General features: G+C 37.1%; 2 long non-coding RNA genes across 2 annotated transcripts in view; one reads left to right on the top strand and one right to left on the bottom strand.

The window, feature by feature from the left end:
- Positions 1 to 25,983, top strand: part of LOC106729607 — a 120,818-nt gene extending 94,835 nt beyond the window's left edge. The window contains exons 3-4 of the long non-coding RNA XR_004320606.1: positions 22,406 to 22,576; positions 24,187 to 25,983. This is a non-coding gene — a long non-coding RNA (uncharacterized LOC106729607). The remainder of the gene's footprint in view (positions 1 to 22,405; positions 22,577 to 24,186) is intronic.
- LOC116664210 lies at positions 1,643 to 16,506 on the bottom strand. Its single transcript, XR_004320607.1, has 3 exons — positions 16,496 to 16,506; positions 4,333 to 4,337; positions 1,643 to 1,719 (listed from the first exon to the last, which is right to left on the bottom strand). It is a non-coding gene; the product is annotated as an uncharacterized LOC116664210 (long non-coding RNA).
- Positions 25,984 to 26,547: the final 564 nt, after the last annotated feature.

Genomic DNA, 26,547 nt, shown 5'->3' with positions numbered 1-26,547 from the left:
CAATTTGAAATACATTTTGAAGAAAAGTGCATAGAAAATAGCAGTTGTTTAATTGTCAAGTTGAAGAATTAAGGTTTCCCTGTTGTGAAAAGCCTGTGTAATGTCCAGTGTTTACCTGTCTTCTCAAATTTCTATGCCACTCAGGTTTTTTATTCATAATTTTGGCTCTTAAGCTAGAGTTCCACCATCACATATCTCTTCAGTCCTGATATATAACTGGCTTACACAAAAACACAAGGGAAACAAAAAACAGTAGTGAAGACTAAGCCTTAGAAGTACAAGTATTCGTAGACCTTACTTTGATGTTTTGCAAATCTATTTTCCCAAGAGGAAAAAGATTAGAATGAAAAGAATTAAAAAATTAAAGGGCGAGATTGCCAAGATGGTGGAGTAGAAGGACACATAGCTCTTCTCCCATGAATACACAAAAAATTACATCTAATAATGGAACAGTTCGCACAGAATACCTACTGAACTTTGGCAGAATGTCTCTTAACTTCAGGAATACAAGAAAATCCTCACAAAATCAGGTAGGAAAAAAAAAAAAAAGAAAAGAAAATTGATGGGCAGTCAGTCCCGCAGGGAGGGAGCAGCAGGGGAGGAAAAACGCCCTCACCTGGGAAACCCCCTCCAGCAGGGAGGTCAGCGGGGACAGAAAGGGAGCTACAGGGGCTTGGAGGAGAAAGCAATAGCTGTTTGGCAGACAGAACTGAGAGAAACAAGCACAGGGGGTCCATGCGATCCCTCGCCCAAGACAAGCTGCTGGGGGAGGGCTGGGCTGCTGCAGCTTGTGCTCTGCAGATGAGCTCAGGGAGAGGACTGGGACCGGCTGTGCAGAGCTGGCCTCAGGTAGCTGGAGTGTGGTGCAGGTTGAGGCTGGGAATGTGCAGAACAGGAACAGCCTGGGACCCCCATAAAAAGCACCACTACTGGTACGCATGGTGGGAAGGGTTGCAACACAGCCCTGCCATAGCAGCCATCTCCACTAGCCCAGAGGGCATTGCTCAGCACCATGGTGGCAAGCTTCCTATCCAGAAGAGAGGCGGGATTCAGACACAGCCATATTCTTGACTTACTATGGAGGGACACAGTCCCTGGTGCACTGCTCCCAGGGTGAGGCAGGGCTGAAACCTAAATTCATACACAGGGGGCCTGCAACTTCCCAGGCGGGACTGAGATTTGATTCTAGCCCTAGGCAGAGGTGGCAGATTTGTTCTGCTGGTGCCTTTTGGACCCACATCTCTGAAACAAAAGACCAGAGTTCTGGGGCACAGTGTGGGTGGGTTTGGCATGAACTGCGAGCCTGTGTACTGTATGGGGACAAGGGACTGAGGTCTGGGCTGTGCTTGTGGTGTACTACAGTGAGTCCTAGTGCCTTGTGTCAGCAGATCTGCACTCATGGTTTGGAGGGTGCAGAATCTGGGTGACACCAGAGCAGGCTGCTGACATTCCCATGTCTGAGGTGGGGATAAGAGCAGTGTCAACAAAGTGTACTTTGTAAGCCCCCATAACAAGTGACAGACAACATCATAGAGGGTACTTCCTGGTGGACATCTCCTATGGAGAATACTCAGAGGCTCCTCTTCCAGTAGAAGTGCTCCAGTCCTGCCCACCACACACTGCAGTGCAGAAATGGGTCTGAAAGCCTCTATTCCAACTACAGGGAAGCAGACCCAGCCCCTGTCAGGGCTGTGACAACCACAGAGCACAGAGGCCTCACTCAGCAATCAGGGCAGGCTCTGGTTATGACAACACCAACCACACCCCAATCCAGGGGATAATAGCCAGCACACATGGAGGAAAGATGTAGCAGTCATCCATACTAAAAACAGCCCTCAATGATAAAATTATTAGATGCACACAGTCTATGCAGGAATACTCCACTTTTAAAAATTAAGAAAAGAACCCAGCAGCCCTTCAACACCACAATAGATATTTTTCTATGAATTTAGGGGTAAAAGTTAAGTAAAATGAAGAAGCAGAGGAATCACTCCCAATTAAAAGGGCAAGAGAAGTCCCCTGAAGGAACAATGTAATAGACCTTGACAGCTTACAAGATCATCACTCCAAAAAGGTGATAAAAGCACTGAAGAAAATAAGATATATTATTAATAGAAATGCAGAATACTATAAAAAGGAAATAGAAGCTATAAACAAGAGCCAATTAAAATCAGAAAATTCAATTGCTGAATTAAAAGCCAAGCTAAAGGTGGTCAAAAGCAGACAAAATAATGCAGAATAACAAATCACTCAATCAGAACAGCAGACAGAAAAGCAAATGAAAACAATATAAGGAAACTATTTGCAAATATAAAGCATGCCAATCTATGCATAGCGGGTCCCAGAAGGATAAGAAAGAAAGGATTTGAAAAGGTATTTGAAGAAATCATAACTGAAAACTTCCCAAACCTAAGCAAGGAAACATATATAAGTACAGAAAGCACAGAGGGTTCCTAACAAGATGAACCCAAACAGACCTACACCAAGATATAATTAAGATGGCCAAAGCTAAAGAAAATATTCTAAAGGTGGCAAGAGAAAAAAAGTTAGTTACAAGAGAACCCCCATAAGGCTTTTAGCTGATTTCTCTGCACAAACACTGCTGGCCAGAAGGGAGTGGCAAGATATATTTGAAGTTGTGAATGAGAAAAATCTGCAGCCCAGGATACTCTACCTAGCAAGGCTATCCTTTGGTATAGAAGGAGAGACAGAGTTTCTCAGACAAGCAAAAATGAAAAGAATTCAGCAATGCTAAACCAGTTCTAAAAGAAATACTGAGAGGTCTTCTCTAATAGAAATGAAGCATGAAGCTATAGAAAAGAGAAAAATTGGAAATGTGATAACTATAATGAGCTGAAAAGAATAAACATGAAGATTTAAAGAGGACATCAAAAAAAATGTGGGAAAGGGAAGCAAGAAGATGTAGATTTTCTTTTTGTTCTTCTTAGGATGTGTTTGAGCCCATATGACTATCATTCTAAAGCAAACAGATGTAGTAATGGGTTAGCATACTTGAAAAGGAGAGTAATCACAAATCAAAAACATATAATAGAATCACAAAACCCAAAAATGAACCAAGACAATACAAAAGAAAATTATCAAACCACAAAAAGAAAAACAAAAGGAACAAAGAAGAAATACCAAATAAACTGGAAAACAAAGTTTAAAATGGCAATAAACACATGTCTATCAATGATTACCATAAATATCAATGGATTAAATGTTCCAATCAAAAGACACAGTGGCAAATTGGATAATAACAGCTGACAATATGCTGCCTACAAGAGACCCACTTTAGGATGAAGGACACATATAGACTGAAAGTGAAAGGATGGAAAAATATTTCATGCAAATGAAAATGACAAGAAAGGGGGAGTAGCAATACTCATATCGGACAAAATAGACTTTAAAACAAAGGCCATAATGAAAGATAAAGAAGGACACTATATAATGATTAAAAGAGCAATACAAGAATGAGGATATTACACTTGTTAACATATATGCACCCAATACAGGAGCACCTAAATATATAAAGCAAATACTAACAAAGGGAGAAATAGATAGGAACACAATAATAGGAGACTTTAACACCCTACTAACATCATTCGACAGGTCTTCCAGACAGAAAATCAATAAGGCAAAGGAGATAACTAAATGACAATAGAAGTGTTGGACTAGGTTGATATTTTTAAAACATTACATCCTACATCCCCCCAAAACAGAATATATGTTCTTTTCAAGTGCATGTGGAAAATTTACTAGGATAGACCACATACTCAGACACAAAAGAAGCCTCAAGAAATTTAAGAGGATAGAAATTATTTCACGCATCTTTTCTGACCACAATGGCATGAAACTAGAAATCAACCATAGAAAAACAATTGATAAAAAAACAACTGTGTGGAGACTAAACATGCTACTGAAGAACTAATAGGACAATGATGAAATCAAAGAAGAAATTTTAAAATATCTTGAGACAAATGACAATGAAAACACAACACAAAATCTATGGGATGCAGCAAAAGCAACCTAAGAGGGACATTTATAGTGATACAAGCCTTCCTCAAAAAAGAAGTCTCAAACAACCTGAACTTACCACCTAAAAGAATTAGAAAAACAAGAATAAACAAAATCTAAAGTCAGCAAAAGGAAAGAGATAATAAAGATCAGGGTGGAAATAAATAAAATAGAGGTTAAAAAACAATAGAAAAAAATGAAAGCAAGAGCTGGTTTTCTGAAAGAGTAAACAAAATTGACAAAACTCTGGCCAGGATCACCAAGAGAGAAGACACAAATAAATAATAGATGAAATAAAAATGGAGAAATTACAACCAACACTACAGATATACAAAAAACCATAAGAGAATACTATGAACAACTATATAGCAACAAATCAGACAACCTCAAAGAAATGGACAAATTTCCAGAAACACACAGTCCACCAAAACTGAATCAAGAAGAAATAGATCATTGGAACTGACCAATCAGTATAAGTGAAATAGACTCAGCAATTTAAAAAAATTTCCCTGCAAACAGAAGTCCAGGACCAGATGGCTTCTCCGGGGAATTCTAACAAACATACCCAGAAGAGCTCATACTCATCCTTCTCAAGCTCTTCCAAAAGATTGAAGAGGAGGTAATGCTCTCAAACTCATTCTAGGAAGCCACCATCACCCTGATACCAAAACCAGACAAAGACATTACAAAAAAAGAAAATCACAGGCCAATATTGTTGATGAGCATAGATGCAAAAATCCTCAGCAAAATGTTAGCAAACAGAATCCAACAACACGTAAAAAAGATCATGCGCTATGATCAAGTTGGGTTTATTCTAGGGACAAAAGGATGGTTCAACATATGTAAATCAGTGGGATACACCACATCCACAAAAGAAAGGACAAAAATCACATGATCATCACAATAGATACAGAAAAGCATCTGATAAAATTCAACAACCATTTATGATAAAAACTCTTACCAAAGTGGGTATAGAGGGAACATATCTCAACATAATAAAAGCTGTCTATGACAGACCTACATCCAGCATAGTACTCAATGGTGAAAAACTCAAAACCTTCCCACTAAAATCTGGAAGAGACAAAGATGCCCACTCACCACTTCTATACAACATAGTTTTGAAAGTTCTAGCCACAGCGATCAGGCAAGAGAAAGAAATAAAAGGGATCCAAATTGGAAGAGAAGAGGTAAACTTGTCACTATATGTAGATGACATGATACAATATATAGAAAACCCTAAAAGCTTCACACAAAAACTACTAGAGCTGATAAAATAATTTGGCAAGGTAGCAGGATACAAGATTAACATAAAAATCAGTTGCATTTCCTTACGCTAACAATGAAATAGCAGGAAAAGAAAGTAAAGAAAAAAGTCTCTTTTAAAATCACATCCGAAACAATAAAATACTTAGGAATAAATCTGACCGAGGAGGTAAAAAACTTACACATGGAGAACTATGAAACATTAATTAAGGAAATTAAAGATGACTTAAAGAAATGGAATCCATGCTCGTGGATTCAAAGGATATTGTTAAAATGGCCATACTACCCAAAGCAATCTACATATATAACGCAATCCCTAACAAATTACCCAGGACCTTTTTTTTACAGAACTAGAACACATAATCCTAAAATTTATATGGAATTACAAAAGACCCAGAATTGCCAAAGCAATACTGAAGTAAAAGAACAAAGCTGAAGGAATAACCCTCCCAGACCTCAGACAATACTACAGAGTTACAGTAATCAAAACAGTGAGATATTGACAGAAAAACACACATGGATCAACGGAACAGAATAGAGCCCATAAATAAACCCACAGACTTATGGTCAATTAATATTCAACAAAGGAGATAGGAATATACAATGGGAGGCAAGAATATACAATGGAATAAAGAGTCTTTTCAGCAAGTAGTGTTGGGAAAACTGGACAGCTGCAGGTAAATCAATGAAGTTAGAACACCCCCTCACACCATATATTAAAAAAAACCTCAAAATGGCTTAAAGACTTAAACATAAGACACTGTAAACCTATTAGAAGAAAAGAGAAGCAAAACATCTGATACAAATCTTAGCAATATTCTCCTAGGGCAGTCTACCCAGGCAATAGAAATAAAAGCCAAAATAAACAAACAGGACCTAATTAAACTTACAAGATTTTGCACAGCAAGTAAACCATAAGCAAAACAGACAACATACAGAATAGGAGAAAATATTTGCAAATAATGCAACTGACAAGGGCTTAATTTCCAGAATTTATAAACAGCTCATATAATTTAATAACAAACAACCCGATCCAAAATATGGACAGAAGACCTAAACAAACAATTCTCCAATGAAGACATACAAATGGCCAATACACACACAAAAAGATGCTTAATATTGCTAATTATCAGAGAAATGCAAATCAAAACTACAGTGAGGTGTCACCTCAAACCAGTCAGAATGGCCATGATTAAAAAGTCCACAACTGATAAATTCTGGAGAGGGTGTGGGAGAACAGGGAACCCTCCCACACTGCTGGTGGGAATGTAGTTTGATGCAGCCATTATGGAAAACAGTATGGAGATTCCTTAAAAAACTAAAAATAGACTTACCAGATGATCCAGCAATCCCACTCCTGGGCATATATCCAGAGGGAACTCTAATTTGAAAAGATACATGCACCCCAGTGTTCATAGCAGCACTGTTTACAATAGCCAAGACATGGAAACAACCTAAATGTCCATTGACAGATGACTGGATAATGAGGATGTGGTACATACACAGTGGAATACTACTCAGCCATAAAAAAGAATGAAATGCCATTTGCAGCAACATGGGTGGACCTAGAGATCGTCATTCTAAGTAAGCCAGAAAGAGGAAAAAAAAAAATACTGTATGATATCACTCACATGTGGAATCTTAAAAAGCCTCAAAATAGCTTATTTACAAAGCAGAAACAGACTCACAGACATAGAAAACAAACTTATGATTACCAGGGGGAGGAAGGGGGTTGGAAGGGATAAATTCAGAGTTTGAGATTTGCAGATACTAACTACTATATATAAAACAGATAAACAGGTTTCTTCTGTATAGCACACACAACTATATTCAGTATCTTGTAGTAACCTATAAGGAAAAAGAATATGAAAACAAACATATGTATATATAAAAATTAATGAAAGTAAAAAAAAGGGAGAGAGGAATTCATACTGATACCCTACAAGTAATAGTTTAGGTAATAATATTTTCCAAATATATTTCATTATTGCTTAAATCAGTAATAAAACTCTTATAAGATTTTATATCCAAGTTCAACTTAGAAATAAATTATATATTTTAAGTTGAATAAAAAGTATACTAATGATTGGCTATTGCATTAGAATAATTTTAGAAGAGAATGACATTTGAAAAAATACAAAAGACAGATTTAAATCTTACTCTCTACTTTCAAAGATCCCAAACCAAACATGTTCATTCAAGATAATTTACTTGCGGAATAACAGAATATCAAACTTTTCATTGATAAAACTTTCTAAGTACATAGGATTGCATTAGTGATTAAATTATAACCAAATCTGTCATTGTTTAAAAATATCCTCCTATAGTCTATGCATTTCGTAAATTCCTTATGTGATTTTTAAGACCAAGGTTAGTTGTTTCTGCCTTACACAGGTCGCGTGTTTTCAGTATTTTTCTCAACATTTATAGTGCAACACAGAGGCCTTTTTCAATGCCTAAGTCAAACCTAAGTCAGAATAAATGGTATTGGGAAGTATAAATCTTTGGTACATTAAGTAATGATGATGAATACCAGCTTATAAAAATTCACACTGCATTTTGTGTGACTATTTTATAGCTAGAAGCTTGAAAATTTGAGTACCTACAACAGTGGGAGAGTACAAATGAACACCTACGCAGATGTGTGCTCTAAGAACAGAAAAACCAACAGGCTATATGATAGAGGCAAAGTGAAGTGCCCATCATAAGTGGTGCTTAACTTTATTAAGCCGAGAGAACACTATTCCTGCAAGTCTGTATCTGACAAAAGCAAATTACTTTGTTGTAATCCTGTTCATGAGATGACTTGCGGCTGCCAGTCAAGGCCTGCCATTCATCCAAGTGGAGCAGTGGCCTTGAAAATGTTTTAATTAGATGTTACAGATTGATCAATATTGAAAAACGTTTCATTTGTTAGTTTCTACCACTTTCTTTGATATCTTCTCACATTTTTTTAAGAACAGCAGCCACAGAACTGGGACAATATCAAAGGTCAGCCTGCCCCACAGACTCCTTTGAAATCTGGAAATGTGTAGTCACATATGTCTACATGAAAATCCAGGGATTACCTTATTGGAAAACATTTCTAAAATATCAGTGAAAAAACCTGTCCCTTAGATGACAGAAATCTATTTCCTGAGAGTATCTGCTCTTTTCACTGAAAACATGATGTTATACCGGCCTTATGTTGAAGTGGTATAAGCCGATGTGTGATGTTCTGATAGGACCATGTCTCCCTCTGATGCCTCGTCCTCCCACACAACTAAAATTCTTCAGTTTGAAATTCATTCCTGGACGTTAGGTCTGGTATGCAGCCATCTTGGGGAAGGTGGCACATGAGGCTGCTTTTGCCATTATTTGTTAGTGTGGATGAGTGTATCAGATCTTTTTTTGCCAGCACTTCAGACGGGACCCCAGAAAAGACAGGTTTCAAGAAAAGTGTAACCGCTTCAGGGAAGTATAAAGTAGACTGGGATGGGAAGGCTAAAGGTTGCAAAACTAAGACAGAATAATGTAAACTTCCACCTATGATTCTCTATCAGTTTGGTACTATACAACAGCATCGTCTGTAAGAAGGCAATGACAGAACCTGTTGTTGACCGATTATTTTACTATAATCCACATTAGTGAAACACAAACTCCTGACATAGCATGTCTTCTACTTTGGGGATATGAGGAATTTCAAGTTCACATTAAAATATGCAAAATTACTATTTATTCTTAGCTTAGCCACAGCCATGCTTTTTAAAACAGTAGTTGATACTCATTCTCTAAACTTTTCTACTTCCTGTCTCTCTAATTTACTGTGTTCTGATTTCTTTCACCACCACTCCACTGAGACTGCTCTCAGGAATGTCACCATTGATTTCTAACCTAATTCAAAAGCTGCTTTCTGAGATCCTCTTTGTGCCATCTGATGCTGTTGGTCCATCCATCCCCGATAGTCCTTCTTTCTAATCAGTTCTGTGACTTTCCCATCATTTCTTAGTTTTTTGCCGCTTAAAGGCTAAGCCTCGGTCTCCTTTGTGGGCCCTCCTTCCTCATTACACACAGTACACCTCAGGACTCACCTTCCATTCTTCTCATTCTGCGTGCCTCTCCGGAGGATCACACCCACTCCTAAGATTTACCTGCCATTGCTATGGACTGTTCCTAACAATCAGGGAGATGGAGTCTGCAGGGTCAACACTTCCGAGTGCGGAGGTGAAGACCGTGTAGTGAATGGAGTTGGGACAATGGAAAATAACAGCACGTCATCTCTGTATTCTAGGCAAAACCATACCTTAGACCACATCTCCTCTCCCTGACTATGTGCCAAGCACTGTAAGAAAAATGGTATATGGAAGGTTATAGAAAATAAATCAAAAGCCGCGATATTCTTCTTGTCTAGTGTAAATTCACTCTTAGGAGTGACTGAATAACCATTTGCTAGTTGTTTGGGTCTACTAAATAGGTCATAGGAAGTTCATCTGGTCTAGCAACTTCCTAGTATTACTCAAGAATTAAAACAAAAAAAAAGACAAGAACAGATGCTGTCATGGAGGTCATGCCAAGAAAATGTGACGCTTTCAGGCTTTTCATTTCCTTGTAACTACCACCGCTACCTCTTCAAATTTCAAATTGAATGTTTGTCAGTACTAAGTCAAAGAGACAAGCTGTTCCTGCTACAAATTCATCATTTTCTCTAAGTGTACAGAGCAAATGCATCTTAGAATGCTCTTTCTAGGGTAAAACCTTCAGGCAATTAGCTTAAAAGAAATTGCTATTTTATTGCTAAGTGTATGGAACCCCTGCTTATGGAATTCATAGAATGTGACCGCTCAGACTGTGCTCTGTAGTGATCTAGAGATCACTGTAGTGCTGTGGATCAATATGACTAAGTTACATGTTTTCCCTGAGAATGGGTATCCCAAGGGTACAGTTAATTTAGGAAAGGAAATGATAGGAAATTAAAATATATACTTTCCCCTGGGACCTAGAACTAAATAAAACAAGTGGTAACATTTTTTATTTTAAAATATCACAATGTAGTAAATACATTTTCTTAGAAAATTATACTCTGCTCCATAAACTTTCTCAAATGTCCCTGTATTCCTAGCCATGGTGTCTGTGAGCTGCGCCTCCAGCATCCCTGTACCGTGTACTATTATGTATCTGTGACTGCTTGGACCAGACATGCTCAGTCTGCAGACATGAAAAAATTAAAACAGAAACAAAAAAAGAAGAAAGACAAACAGGAGATAGAGAGAGTGTGCCTGAATGGCCTTCCTGCTGACTGTTCAGGTCTTCTAAAATGCCTACATGCCCTGTCTCCCTTATTTTCTTTAAAGATAGCATTGCATCCTTTCAATAAAGCCCCATTTTATTTGAACCAATTTGACTTGGAATGTTTATTTGTGTTTGCCTACTATTTGCCTGCCAAAAGCCCATTACATCTGGAAGCAGCCTGCTCTTTCTTTTTAAAAATCAGTCCTTTTCTCTGCTTCTTAGTCTTACTCTACTCCTGTAGTTTCTGTGGGAGGTGCTATATTTTCAGATGCAATGACCTATGCAGGGATCAGAGTTGACTACTCCAGAGGTTGGCACCTGGCCAGGTCTAGACCCACGACAGCTTTTCCCTAGGATTTCTGAATCTGGAATTAGGAAGAACATTAGACCACTCTCTCCCCACTGACAAATTTTCCAAACATAAAACTCAGTAAATGGCAAGCATTTTTCCCACTAATGCAAGTCTGCAGTGACTCTGAAGCCAACACATGAGGCACCATTAGAAGAGAACACTGAAGATACCTGTGTTGTTTCTTCTAGCTGGTCCTTAGATTAGCTGCATCTTTGACCTTTTTGCCCTTCATATGTTTAAACCTTCTTAGATTTTGAGTCAGTAATTCTCATACATATCTAAACTTGTTCAATTTGGATTTCAATTAGGTTTGCCAGATTTAGCAATTAAAAATACAGGATGACCAGTTATACCTGAATATCACATAAAGAAAGATATTACAATATTTGGGATATATTTACACTAAAAATCTGTTCATTGTTTATCTGAGAGTCAAGTGTAACTGGATATCCTGATTTTATCAGGAACCGTAGTTTTGATCATTTGCAACAACATTAATTAGGTTGCTTTTGGGGATTTATAACCCGAGTCCTATTTAATATAGCACTTTAGCTCCACATTCCTATTTCAAGCAGACAAAGAACACAGGACACATATTTTGGGCTTTCTAGGAAAATGTGCGTAGTCTAAATATCATCCCACAGCTCTGATTCACCCTATACAACTTTTTGGAAGTATCTCTCCACAGAGTATAAATGTAACTTTGAAGCAGAGCATTTAAGTGACCCAGGATCCTTCATGTGTATTTGAAGTCAAGGTTTTGAGGAATGGATTTAACGTTTTCTCAAAACTGGAACCCAGGAACCCCTGAGTGTCACAGCCAAATGAGTGCTCCTGGACAAATCACCTCATCTTGCTTCTGTCTCCTTATCTTCAAACTGTAGACACTAGTTCTTTCCAGTCTTCCAGAAGTGTCACTGTGATTAACATTTATGGACTGCTTTCAAGATAAAAATTCCCTATCTTGTTAAGCATTAGCAAGATGGCAAATAATATATAATTATGGTGTGTACCTGTAATAATGTAAGAGCACTTGTGTTTTCACAGTTTTAATAATCATTTTCATGAAGGAAAGGCGTGGGGCTCAGTTCTCACTTTAATTTGATCAAATGCTTTGCTTTGGTATCACAGCCATAGGAAAGGTGATTTGGAAAAAAAAGTGAAAAAGTAAGTGTAAATATTTTCCAATATTTAGGCTGCAGGCCATTTTTCTTCATGAAAATCTCTTTGTCCTTCATCACAAATGGCCAAATGTTTTCTTTTCAAATGAGGTCTGCCATTAAGATTGCTTTTGAAAGCATGCATTAAGAGAGAGGGATGGGAAGTTGCTGTAATTTTCAGTTCATGTTACTTCTTGAGTACTGTCACTTCTCTATATAAAGCTATAGAAAGTGAACATTAGCCCTTTAAAGGAGTCATATTTCAAGGATCAGGTGGGAAAGACAGAAGTGTTGGATGCACCTCACTGCACTGCTGTTCATCCCCAACACTTTGCACAATGTGAGAATGTTTAATAATTCCAACCCAACCTACAGATAAGAATCTCTGGTGTCACATCACAACTGACAGTGCTGGTGTGAGATTTGCAGTAAAACAATATTCCAGCTGTAGCTTTCATTTACAGAAATAAAACAGCAGAAGAGGAGGGAAAAAGGCCAGGAGAGGATAAACACTTTCATCTTGGAACAGCGCTGACATTAAATTATAATAGCTGTACTCAAACAAGGAGAGAAAATCCAACCTTGGGACCTAAAACTGACATGTATTATATCATTTGAAATCTACTGCTCTATCTGTATCTTAAGTTTGCCAGTTAATGTTTAGTTATCCAGAGAGCTCACCAAATATAAATAAGCTTTGTCCCAAATAAAGTCTATGGCAACTGTGGGACAGGCGGCCTTATTTTTCTCCCATTAATCACTAGAAACTTCACACGGCGTGAAAGTCTCAAGGGATATTTCTGGCTGGGAAAAAGATCCTCCCTCCTCAGTTCTAATCAGTCCATCCCATCTGTAATGGCTTTAGAAAATTGTTAATGACATAAAGTGACAGTCGAAGGGCTTTTTGGTCTGTCAGTGTAGGGTTACTATGAGCTCTCTGACAAACTACTACACGCAGGCCTCAAAGCTGCTGGAAAATGATCTGGATTACGAAGGAATAAATTTGATCTGTTAGCAATCACAAGCGGGAACTGAAAAGAAAGGCTTCCTTAATACGGTTCTTTCAAGCTATAATGGGAAATACGAAGATAAATCTGGCTCAGAGACAAACCCACATAAGACTGCCTCAAGCACTCAGAATATAGATCTCGGTTATGCGATGTGTAAAACACACAATGGCCGGAATAAGGAGCTAAGTATATAAGTGCCAACAAACCCATTTTTATAGTTGGCATGGCATTTTGAATGGAGCTTTAAGCCTAAAGGACACTCTCCTACTTGCAGATGAAGATGGGAAATGTAACAGTAAGTACTGTGTCTTTATAGATAGAAGTCTAATAAGAGAATGTTCTGGAAAATTATGAACATAAATTAAACCTGAGTTTTTCTTTCCTCCTAAAAATTGGAAAACCTTGCTTTCCCTAATTTTAAATATTGTTTTTCTTCCAGTTCCATTATCTTGCTTTTGATTCATGGAAATTCTGAACAGTGATGTGAGAATGACTACAGTTTGAAGTATCTGTTAAATACAGCAACATGACATCACAAGGTGTAATTTCATTCCTTGAATTACATAAAAGTTCTGCACAGAACTGATAAATAAATGCGTATCTGGGAATTTGAACCAGTTAAAAATAGGCAGATAACAGATATGGAAATGGAAGTTTGGAGAATTTTTTAAAGGCTTATTTTCTTCTAATGCAGTCAAACATTTTCTTTCATGTATTTTTTTTCCAGTTTCTAGAACATTCACCTCATTAGGGTGTCACAAAAAGTGACAATATAAACAGTTTCCCACACATCTCCTGTAGGTTGTGCTAAGGGCTATAAAAATATTATATTCTGACAATCTTGCAGATCTTGCACGGTTAGGTCAAAAGATTTTTACTTAATAGGAAATTTCTACTAAGAACAGCTAATGATATTTTCCCTAAATCCTAACATGTTCAGTAAGATACCAGAAAGGGAATTTTATCTCAATATAGAATAGGATCCTATTAGTGAAAGAAAATTTGGAGACCTTTACAAGCAGGGTAATTTCTTATTAATGTAATTTAACAAGGGCTCTACGTGGAGAACTCCATTTTTACCAGATAGTGTCTAAAGGTAGCTTCCAGCGCTATGATTCTACCATTAGTGACAATTTCTCTTAGGTGAGTATCATCTGGTAAGAATAGCCCAACAGCTAATGAGCCTTGAACTAGGCTAGACTTGTGCATTGAAAACAGGGACGGAATGAAGAGAGAACAAGAATAATTTTTCAGTGAATAATTTTTATGGAACTAGGTAGTGGAATTTCAGCTGATTTCCTTTGCATTGTTACAGGCTGCTCATTCGCTCTGAGAACTGTAGCCAGGACTGGAAAATCGCTGGCACGCAGAGAGAAGTTTGTCGACGCCATTTGGCTTTGCAGCAGGTCATAGGCTTTGGAGACCTGCGCTAATCCTTTCAGACTACTAGGGACCATCTCATAAATATCTATTTCAGTGCTCTAACATGATTAAATGACATCATTATGACCTGGTTTAAGGAAAATGTTACATGAGGGCCCTAAATGGCACCCTGGTGGCCTGAAAGAGTTAATGCAGTTTTCTTAAGTGGCCAATTCAGTGTTAGTTTGCAATGTACAGAGCAAGGAATATGTCCCAATAACTCACTGATAGCTTCATCTAATATCAGTATATTAAGTTGACAGAAGTCATTTGAAGGAGTCCTGTAAGAGAGCAGGTGGTGACTCTGATTAATACAGCAGCTCTGCTAAGGAAGGAAGGAGGGAGCCTATGGAAATTCAGTAAGCCTATGGAGGAACACTGATATGATACTTTTAAAGAATATCTCGAGAGCTTACGGTGCGTAACAGATGTCACATCCTTCCGAAATACAGCTGCACTTTATGTGTAACACACTGAGAGCAAATGACATTCATGTTTTTATAGCAGGGACTGAGAAAAGGAGAATGTTTTCCTAATTTTTCAATGTGTTCAATATTATCAAACTGTAATACATCAGAACAGTCGATAGCAATTAGAAACTGATCTCTTCTTCTATCACATGAATGTTCTTACTACAAAAGTAGTCAAAACCATGTATGGGGTTTAATGTTATTAGCTCAAATTCAACAGTCAAGTTGGGCGGAGGAAAAGGGGAGGAAATATAAGGCAAATTGCAGAGAAACTGAAGAATAGATAACTGAGAGTAAAAGTACGGAACATATTTTAGTATGCAAAAATAGTTTGCTTAAATGCATCAGTCAGTTAAGAAACATGGAACAAAAAGAACTCATCCCCAGTCCTTTTATTCACTATAACAATATTGCATGTAGAAGCACATATATGAAAAAAATGTAAATATATATGTCAAGTCTGGAAACAGCATAAGTAGTAACATTTCAATATATATAATAAAAATGTACTATATGAAAAAGGAAACCTTTCAAGCCTATGGGAAAAAGAAGAATTTGGGGAGTCAGTACAAGATGCTTATGAAGAGAATGAATTCTTGGATCATACCTCTTGGTTCTAATTCCAGCTATGTTGAATAGCTCTATTGCCTTGAGCAAATCAGTTAATGGTTCTTCAGCTTCCTTATCTGAACGTTAAGGTGCATATAACTTTGACCTATCTTGTTGGACTATGACAATTTATAGAGAGAATAACTGTAAAGCATTCGGCAGAATGGCTCATAGTAAACCATAATAAATCCTAGTCCTTTTTATTCCTCAGTAAGTGGCTAACCACGTAGAGAACAAAAGTTAGCTCCCCTCTCATCTGTTGTATCAAAAGTAACATCAGGTGGATTAAATAGTTAAATGTACGGAAAAACTATAAAAATAGAAAAGAAAATACATCTGAATATTTATAATAATCTTGTATTGAAAGCAGGAAACACAAAGCCAGAGACCTACAGAAGACAGCTGAAATTTTAAACTTCTGATGGAAACAAAGTGTTTATAAACATAAGAAGACACATGGCAGAATAAAAATAATATTTACAGTGTGTAATACAAAGGGTTATCATAATTTACATAGAGAGCATTCCCACCATCAATTTTTCTGAAAAGTAATATTATATCAAGCAGGTAATGAACACAGATGGTATGTATTATAACTTACTGCTCGTTCTAGCCTCAGAGGCTTCTCAGTCTTTATCTTACATAACTTTCTCTTCACATGGAGGAAACAGATTAAATGTTACTTCAGCCTTTTCTGATCAATCTAAATTATGTCTCTCAATTTCTTTCTCACTGTATTTTTTTTCTGTCAGAGCTCTTGTTGTTCATTATTACATATTTATGTGTGTTGATTTTTTCCCCCTTTTTCCCGCAGTAGACAATAAGTTCATGGAGCCAGGTCATAGAGTGTTACTCTATAGTAAGCCCCCAGCATATAGCAGGCGTTTGAAGTAATGGAAGTGAATATCCTAATGGGACTTGTACACCACATTAAGATATTTAGCCTTTATAACTAAGATAGTCATAGAAGAATTTTAAGCAGAATAAATCCTTCTTGGGCTTCAGTGAAGATTGGGTAAAGAATGAACTGGAAGGGAGCATGCCTGGAGACCAGGTGGTTGTTTAGAAAAGAAGTTGAAACAATCCAAGAAATTATGATGCTCTAAACTAAGGAAGTTTAGTGGAAATAGAACAGGAAAGGTTCCAAAGATATTTAAAATTAGACTATTTTAACTGAAGCAGAGTGTATATACAGGGAAATAATGAGAATGAAATTTGATTCTGGATTTTAGGGCAGATTGTAAACCTCTAGTGCTATATAAAGACATTTGTAATTCTTTAAGTAGTACAAAGCCAATGAACAATTTTGAAAATAGGATTTTGTTTAGTTTTTCTTTTTGTTTGTTTGCTTGCATGTTTTAAACCATCTTGATTAGCAGGATTAAGTTATTGGGACATAAGGAGGAGACTTGTAAGACCACAGAAAAGTTGAATTTTCTATTTTATAAATCAGTACTCTCTAATTCAGCTATAAGTCTTTAGGTCCACAGTCATCTTAGTGAAGAAATTTTGGAATTCTCACAAATAATGTCAAATAAATGTCTATCATTATTGCCACCACGGCTGTCACCATCACGATCACCACTACAACCAATGATAATGACAGCCCTGACAGCAACAACATTGACACTTACTGAGTAATTAATTTGCATAAGGCACTGCAGTGTGTGCTTGGGTACACAGAAGTCTGACCTAGTCCCTGATATCAGAGAGGTGAAGTAAACGCATCAAGATACACTAGCTACATAGAGTAGTAGCCTGTGATAAAATGAATTATAGGAAAGTAATTGCTACTGAAGTTCTAGTAAGAGTTGCCTGTAGTTGAAAAGTCTTTGGGGAAAAGCTAAACGGATGAGATGAGATTTGAATAGGCATTTAAGGAAGAAATAAGATAAATGTAGAGGGAGGGCAACTACTCAGACAAGGACCATGGCAGAGGCATATCTTTTAGGGACAAGTAGATAAGTGGACAAACAGACTGATTTGACTAAAGCATTGAGTTCATAAAGAGTAGTAAAGGAAGTGTTCAGAGTTGAATAGAAACAAATTGTAAGTTATCTTTGATGTCACACTAATGATGGTTTAATTTGAATAAACCTATGATCGCTTATTTTGAGGAAAGTGAGGAATCATAAGCTTTGAGCAAAGTAGCTACTTGTGGAAAGTTGTGTATTACAGTTTTAAGAAGATGTATCTAATGAGTATATTCTGGGTGAATCTTAGAGGTGAAAATTCAGGTTGATGAGACCAGTTACTCTTGCCAATATTTTAGGAAAGGAAAATGAGAACCTGATGTAAGAAAGGAAGATAAAATAATAGATTTTTTTCTTACCTTTTATTATAACAATGTTCAAGATAAAAAAGTAGAGAAAATGACACAATGAACCCCCAAATACCTACCACCCAGATTCAAAAATTAATTCATGACTAATCTTATTCTCTCTATTCTTACCAACCTACTCTACTTCTAGGCTTTTTGAGTATAAATTTCTAAAAGACAAGGAGATGAGAATTCATTAAAAAAAAAAACAACCAAAATACCATTATCATACCTAAAAAATTAACAATTTCTTAACAATTCCAAATATATAGTCAGTGTTCAAGTTTCTCTAATTTTTTAATTTGAAATTGTTTTGGGGGAAGCGTACACAGAAATTCACGTGCACCAGGTCCAAGGGCAGAGGCAGTGATTTTGTAGGAATGGGCCAAGTGTGCCTGCTGCATTTGGAGAGCCTCCTGGGGATGTGGAGGACAGCTGCAGCTCACCCAGGGGACGTAAAAGCTGGTGGCGGATATTCCAGGAGTGTTAACCTACGTGAGCTTTCCTGGAGGCTGCCATCTTGATTGGATCATTAGCACCAAGACCTAGCCCCACCCAACAGCCTGTAGGGAAGCCTCAGGCCAAACAACATACAGGGTGGGAACACAGCCCCACCCATCAGCAGACTTCCTAAGCCACAAAGGCCTCTAGACACAGCCCTACCCACCAGGACCAAGCTTCACCCAGCAGTGGGCAGGCACCAGCTCCTCCTGCCAGGAAAACTGCATAAAACTGCTAGTCCAGCCTCATCCACCAGGGGCAGATACTAGAAATAAGAAAACAACAATCCCAAAGCCTGTGGAAGGAATCCACAAACACATATAAAGATAGATGATCTGAGGTGGCAAAGGAGTATCTCCCAGGCAAAGGCACAAGGTAAAATCCCAGAAGAAGAAATAAGTGATGAAGAGATAGGCAATTTGTCTGAGAAAGAGTTTAAGGTAATGATAGTGAAGATGTTCGGAGAACTCAAGAGGAGTATAGATGCACAGAGTGAAGTTTTTAGCAAAGAGTTGGAAAATATAAAGAATACCCAGAGTTGAAGAATAAAATCACTGAAATGAATAACACACTAGAGGGAACCAAGAATAGACTAACTGAGGCAGAAAAATGGATCAGTGAGCTATAAGACAGATTAGCTGAAAACACTACTACAGAACAGATAAAAGAAAAAAGAATGAAAAGAAATGAGGATAGTTTAAGAGAACTCTGGGACAACATGAAGTGCACTAACATTCTCATTATAGAGGTCTCAGAAAGAGGAGAGAGAACGGACCTAAGAAAATTTTTGGAGAGAAAAATCACTGAAAACTTCGCCAACTTGGGAAAGGAAACAGTCACCCAAGTCCAGGAAGCGCAGAGAGTACCACTCAGAATCAACCCAAAGAGGAACACACCAAGGCACATAGTCATCAAATTGACAGAACTTAAGGATAAGGAGAAAATACTAAAATTAACAAGAGAAAAGCAACAAATTACAAGGGAACTCCCATAATGTTATCAGCTAATTTTTCAGCAGAAACTCTACAGCCCAGAAGGGCGCAGCATGATATATTTAAAGTGATGAAAGGGGAAAACTTACAACCAAGAATACTCTAATCCAGCAAGGCTCTCGTTCAGACTTGATGGAGAAATCAAAAGCTTCACAGCTAAAGAAAAGCTAAAAGATTTCAGCACCACCAAACCTGCTTTACAACACATGTTAAAGGACCTCCTATAGACATCTAACCATAAGAGAACGAAAAGGAAGGAAGGAAAAAAAAAAAAGACCTACAAAAGATTGCTTTGGCTCTTCAGGGTCTTTTTGGTTCCTTGTGAATTTTGGAATTGTTTGTTCTAGTTCTGTGAGGAATGTCATGAGTATTTTGATGGGAGTTGGGTTGGATCTGTGGATTGCTTTGGGTAATGTGGCCATTTTGATAGTGTTGATTTCTCCAGTCCAAGAGCACAAGAAATCTTTCCATTTCTTTGTGTCATTTTGGTTTTCAGAGTATAGGTAACCTCCTTGGTTAGGTTTATTTCTGGGTACTTTGTTGTTTTTGATGTAATGGAAACGTTCATGCTGGTTATAAAATTCTGGGCTTTGAAGTGGAAAAAAAAAGTGAATGAAGGGCTGCAAATGGCAAAAAACACTTCTTTCTTATGGGTGAGTTGTGTTCCATTACATGTGTATTTATGCTGCATCTTCATTATCTGTTCAGCTACTCATGTGCACTTAAGATGCTTCCATATCTTGGCAGTTATAAATGATGTTACTCTTAGTAGCAAGATGTGTGTATCTTTCTGAATTAATTCTACTTTGTGGTTGGCTTTATTCCTTTGATAACTATGTAAGTTTAAAAAGCTAAAGCTCTAAACATTCTTAGAAACAATGAACAGTACATACATGTAAATTAAAAGATATGTGCAGTTAAAAAAAAAAAAAAAAAGAAATGAGCTATCAAGCCATGAAAGACATGGAAGAAACTTAAAAGACATATTACTAAATGAAAGAAGCCAGTCTGAAAAGGCTTAAAACTGTACAATTTCAATCAAATGACATTCTGGAAAAGGCACAGCTATAGAAACAATAAAAAGATCATGGTTTCCAGGGGTTTGTGGGGAGGGAAGGAGGGAGGAATGAGTAGATGGAGCACACGGGATTTTTAGGGCAATGAAATTATTCTGTATGATACTGTAGTGGTGGCTCCATGTCATTATGGATTTGTCAAAACCCATAGAATGTACATCAAGAATAAAGCCTAATGTAAACTATGGACTTTGGCTGATAATAATGTGTCCATGTTGGTTCATCGGTTGTACCAAATATGCCACACTGATGAGGGACGCTGAGGGTCAGGGAGTATATATATGTGGGTGGGAGGGTTGTGTGAACTCCATATTTTCTGTTCAGTTCTGCTGTGAACCTGAAACTGCTCTTAAAAAAAAAAAGTCTATTAAAAAAAAAGAAATTGTTTTTGTAATTCATTTTGAGTCAGTATCTAAATAAGTTCCATTTATTGTAATTAGTTGATGATGTTTCTTAAATATTTTTAATTTTTAGTTTTATCTTCCTTCATCTTGAAATTTATTTGTTAAAGAGACAGGCAATATTTGCTGACTGCATACTCATGGCAATATTCACAATTTTCATCTGTTTCCTGTATTTTTTTTTTCAGAAAATGGTGGTTATGTTTAAAAGCTTGCTCAGATTTAGGTTTGATTTTTTTTTGGCAAGAATTGTTTATAGGTTGTGCTGTGTAGTATTGGGGGCATATAATACTTGTCTCTTGTGTGTGGTAGAGCAACTATTAAAAAAGTGGTGATGTTTTAAGTCAATCATTTATTTTATTAATTGAAATAGTACTATAAATAGAAACATCCCATCAATAATTTGATTGCTTTGACTTACGTTTTATAGAGAAATTCAGGATAAATGCCTATTGCCATTTATGTACCAGTTTTCAAAAAAAAAATGAGTTGGTTCCCTAGCCTTCTAAGTTACTGAAGATTTTCTTTCTTTAAAATAATTATTATGAACTTATGCATTAAGATATGTTTGATGTATTTCAATCTATTGCAATTATCCTTATTAACGTTAAGTTGTCCTATCTTTGCTTAATAGGAAACCTCTTTAAATTGACTTAATCTTTTTTATACAACCCTAGTAGCCTTTGAGAGCTTTCTTACTTTCTTATATGACAAGATGTCCCAAAATCATCTTTCACCTTTTCTACCCAGCACTCAGAATTAACCATTCTCCAAGAATAGTTTATGACCTGTCCTGTGAAATGCTATTTAGAGACCACAAATGAGTTCTAGGTGTGCTCACTGCTATAGAGTCAGTCATTGTTTTTATATATTTTTAGAGGACCAGGCCAAGGAATGTGTACTTTTTAAAGATAAAAATTTATTTTGAGTTCCTGTGATTTATATTTATTGAGTTCCAATTCAAATTCAGGAGTATATATGTATATATATATATATTTTTTTTTTATCAAAACTTATTGATCTTACATTTGTTCCCTGTTTCTCTTACGCCAGCACTCTGTTTTTAATGATTATCGTATAAATCGTATTTGTCTTTTCCCTAGCTGCAAAGACAACAGTCTCATAGTAGCAATACAGTACTTCTGTTTACAATATAAATCTTCAAACTGTATAGTTTTTCAGGTTTCATTTTTTTTGGACCTCAGAATAGATCCAACTAAGGATACACAAATTCTTGTGTTTTAAAATTGCTGTAAACATTTCTGCTTTTTGTGTTACATAACTTACCTTTTCATGTGTGAATTCCATACTGTTTAGTTATAGAAGCTTTGTAATATGTGCCGGTAATTTCTAGGGATAGGTTATTCTCATCTCTTTTCAGTTATCTTTTATTTCAGGGTTGTTACTTCTTTTTTCTTCTAACTAAACTCTGTTTAGTTTTAGGGAAAAAAAACCTAATGATATTTTTATTGTGTTGACATATTTATGACTTCCCACCCCAAAACACGTCTGTATTTGTTCACTTTTACTTTTGTGTCTTTCAGGATTGTTTGGGGCCTTCTGCATATGAGAGCTATTAAAAAGATGAAAAAGTAGGACTGAAATATGAGGGGAGAAATAGAGAAAACCGTGGTTTCCAGCCTCTTTTGTGGGAGAATAATTTATTTGTTTGACAGAAATGAGATTATTTTAAGAGATTAACACATGAAATAATGGTGAGTTTTTATTTTCATACCAGACCTGAATTGTGTGTAAGCTTCAATAGCAACTAAATATACCAATCAAATTTATATAGAAATGAATATTATTGCAAGAAATTAGGAATAATACCTGAGAGGGTAAATAACATGAGGTAGTTATGCACTATACTTAGTCGCAGACATGGAAAGGTGCTCCGTTTAGAGCTCATGCAGCTTCATGCAACTTGTAGAGGTTTTCCTCCACCGCCTTTTCACATGCTTCTCACTTCATAGCGCTCTCCTTGCAACTGCCCCAGCCCTAGTGCCACCACCACCTCATTCTGGACTGAACATCCATGTCATGCTATATCGGTCTTCAAACAGCTTTTCTTCAGAAATCAGGGTCCGGTGCTGCACTCTTCCCTCCTCCTCCCATCACCCTGTGTCTGCTGTCCAGTAAATCCTAAAGAAGCTGAACAAGGAGGTTGAGTCTACCTCTTAAAAAGCTCTTGAAAAATCCTATTCCTCTCCATTATCATTGCCTATGCCATTGCTTTATTCAGAACATCATTTTCTCACCTGAGCAAATCCTCAGGACGCATCTGGCCTCCTTTATCCCCTTGTTTGCTTTCTTATATGACTACATGTAGCAATATTTATTCAATTTATAGTATCTTCAAGCCATCTTCTGTACTAGTACCCAAGTCATCTTTAAAAATACAAGCTAAATACTTCTATGACCTTTGTCACTTAAATAATACTCCCAGTGTATATTCCAGAAAATGCCAAAGGGTCCATGACAAATGCTGCATCTTGTATTAAGGGAGTCACAGGGTAAATTGGCTATAAAGAGCTCCCTCTAGTAGAGAACATTTGTTCAAATGTGATCAACATAATGGGCCTGGATTCATGTGATTTGGACATTTTAAATATATTTATCAATTTTTTGTCAACCAGTTGCCCTGGAAACACTTTAGAATAGACCAATGTCAAGAGTAAAACAAACTCCTTATTGTGAGTCACCTTACAACTGCTGTGGCCTCATCTTCCATAGGTCCCTCTTATGCCTAATATTCTAACAAGGACCAGGGGGCACAGTTTTCACTTCTGTGGACTGTGGACGGTATCCCCAAATTTGCCATACTAATTTATCTCTGTATTTTTGCAGTACCATTTTTTCTCAATCGATTTTGCGCCCATCGCCCACCTAATAAATTCCTACTCATTCTTTAAGATCCAGTTTAGATGTCACCTCCCCCGTACCACCATTTTGAGCAACATCTACATACAGACGAATCAGAAGGGATATGATGACCCAAAGAAATATGCAAAGTGAGATGAAATTCCCCAACATACCTTCAACAATGACTATATTTAGGGATATGTCCCTGTTCTTTGGGAAGAGGCCCATGAAGGAGACTGAAGAGGAATTTTTAGGGTTACAGGATGAAAATCAATAGGAACTTTGTTCCAGAGGCCAATTAAAGTGGAAAAGTATTAATAGAAAGATTCAGATACTGCAGAGTTACAAATAGGAAGAGGAGGAAGACCAAAAAGACACACTGGAGTCACTGATGATCTTAAGGAAGCAGTTGCAGGGGAGTTATTGAACACTGCTAGTAACCACACTGTCCTTTATTCTCCAGCCCGAAACTACAGAATACTCAGAGGACTTGAAACACACACAAAGTTCCACATAGAGGAAAGCAGATGGACTAGATTGACAGCTTGAGATGAAGTTTAAGAAGATGAAGGATCCTGGGCATTGAGGAAGCATGGCAAATGAGAAGGAAACTGTGAGAAAAGGGATTTTTCTCGTGTTTTTCCTTGGAGGGTGACGGAGACCCTGCTAAAGGGGAAAAGTGAAGAACCTTTGCCCACCATTCTCTGGATTTGATGTGTACATGACTGTCTAATAGTAACAGATTTTCCACAATTTCAAATATTAAATATATAATAAAAGCTGTAAAGGGAAGATCAGGCTATATCGTGAAAAGGTAGAACTGAGGAAGCGATTTTGCTAGGCTGAAGGAAGGATACAAAAGGAAAGAACACATTGCAAAGGCAATAGAGAGGAGAGAATTAATGGAGTAGGATACTAGAAGAGAGTATTTATGTATTTTTGTGTATGAGTGAGTGTGTGCACATGCATGTGCTGGGACCCGAAGGAAACAGGGATTGGATTAGGGCAATATTTTGGTTTATATTCAATTCTTTGAACAATACTCAGTTTTATAGACTGTTCATGTTTGATATCTCTGTACACCTCTCCCATGAACCAATCGAGAATGTTGCTTTCTTTTGACAGTAGCATTTTGTAGATGCAATTTGGTCTTATATTTCCACAAATAAAAAACAAAAAAATCACACTTTATAGCTCTGTGAACACTCAGAGAAAACTTTCTTAGGATGATACATGGCAAAGAAAAGAATGTTTCCTCTATTTCATGTATAGAAAGCACATTAATATTTTCCCTAGATATAGAACTGGTCATATATGCCTTTGACTGTTCTTACTGCAGTGTACTATCAACATGGAATACATTTTAGGGGTGAAGACCAGTCAAAGGGGGAAAAGGAACAACTAAGCAAAATGAATCTGCAGGATATTTCTGTCCTGTTTTCATAATTCGCTGTTATGTAGTTAGGACCTCAAGGAGCAAGGGCTACATTTTCCTTTTTCATTTTGAAACAATCACAACATTATTTAATCAGGAGAAAAAATTTATTTTACAAAATCTTTAAGGAAGGAGGAGTATTTCTTCATGATCTACCAATGAAGTTTGAATAGAAGTAATAGGAAGCCTCTTCCCTACATTGTCATCAAAACATCCCAAAGTTTTATCCTGCCTGGAAAATTCCTCACACATGATTCTGATTTCTTAGCTTCAAACTGTGCCTGGGAGGAATCTTTTGTTCTCGGTGCTGCCAAAACTTCCACCTTCCAGCAATGACCTCAGTTTAGCACCTGCTCATAAGATGTGTTTGCACATCGTTGGTACATTATGATGACATATATGTTCCCATCAAGGAGACTGTCATAGAATCCAGAAGATGTTAACATTTTTCCATCTGTGTGTGAAAGTGACGTTTCCTGTTAATTTTGTTCTCTTGCTGAACTCTCCAAGCAAAAGCCTTCTGTGGGAGGCAGAATGATGTCATTACAGTCATAGCATAAATTTTTCAACCTTTAGAATGAGACATATTGTGGCATATATTTCACTACTTTTAAAAGCAGTAAAATAAAAACTTGGAGGATGATGGTATCAATTTTGTATGTTCAACTGTGGGGGTTTCCAGAGCTTTGAGAATGACTCCAGGGCTAAAATTTCCCCTGGCACATGAATTTCCTCTGTCGCCTTAGGGGAGGCAAACCCATTTATGGATGTTCATGTTTATGAGACCAACAGAAACTTGGCTATTTAATTTCAGACGTATTGAGACTTTTTGCAGGCAAAATAGTCTAGCACTAGTGATTTAAAAATAAAAAGAGATCAAACCTCCAATTTCAGCTCTGACATGTAAAAGCTTGGAAGTTGTCACTCCCATTTTTACAACCAGAAAAATGCTGAACAAACTGAAAATCAATAACTTTCTTTGGACTTATCAGAGAACTGGTGTTGCAGAGAAAACTGCCACCCTGAAGTTCAGAGAAAGAGGTAAATGTGGAGTCACAGTCTCCATCTCCTTTCCTTAAAAACTCACTGGGGTCATAAACTGCTGGAAACAAATAATTGATGAATTGTTAGAGGCTGAGTGTGGACCAGCGTGAAAGTGAAATATTTCTGGGGGCTGCAATCTTAGGGGGCCCTAAACACTTTCTTGGGTTTTACCTCCAGGAACCATTCACAACATGGCCATTCTGAAATACTCAGTGTTCTCATAATGAAGGAGTGCTCTTCAGAGGACAAAATTTAACAGAGCCTTAACCAACAAAGGGAACGGAATTCTCTCCACTCCAGCCTCCAGTAGCTTCCCTCCAACACCTCAGGGGAAAAAAACCTAAG

Source organism: Camelus ferus, chromosome 6, assembly GCF_009834535.1.
Source record: "Camelus ferus isolate YT-003-E chromosome 6, BCGSAC_Cfer_1.0, whole genome shotgun sequence".
NCBI lineage: Eukaryota > Metazoa > Chordata > Mammalia > Artiodactyla > Camelidae > Camelus > Camelus ferus.
Note: the sequence above shows the minus strand (reverse complement) of the source record. Positions and strands in the feature narration are given on the sequence as shown.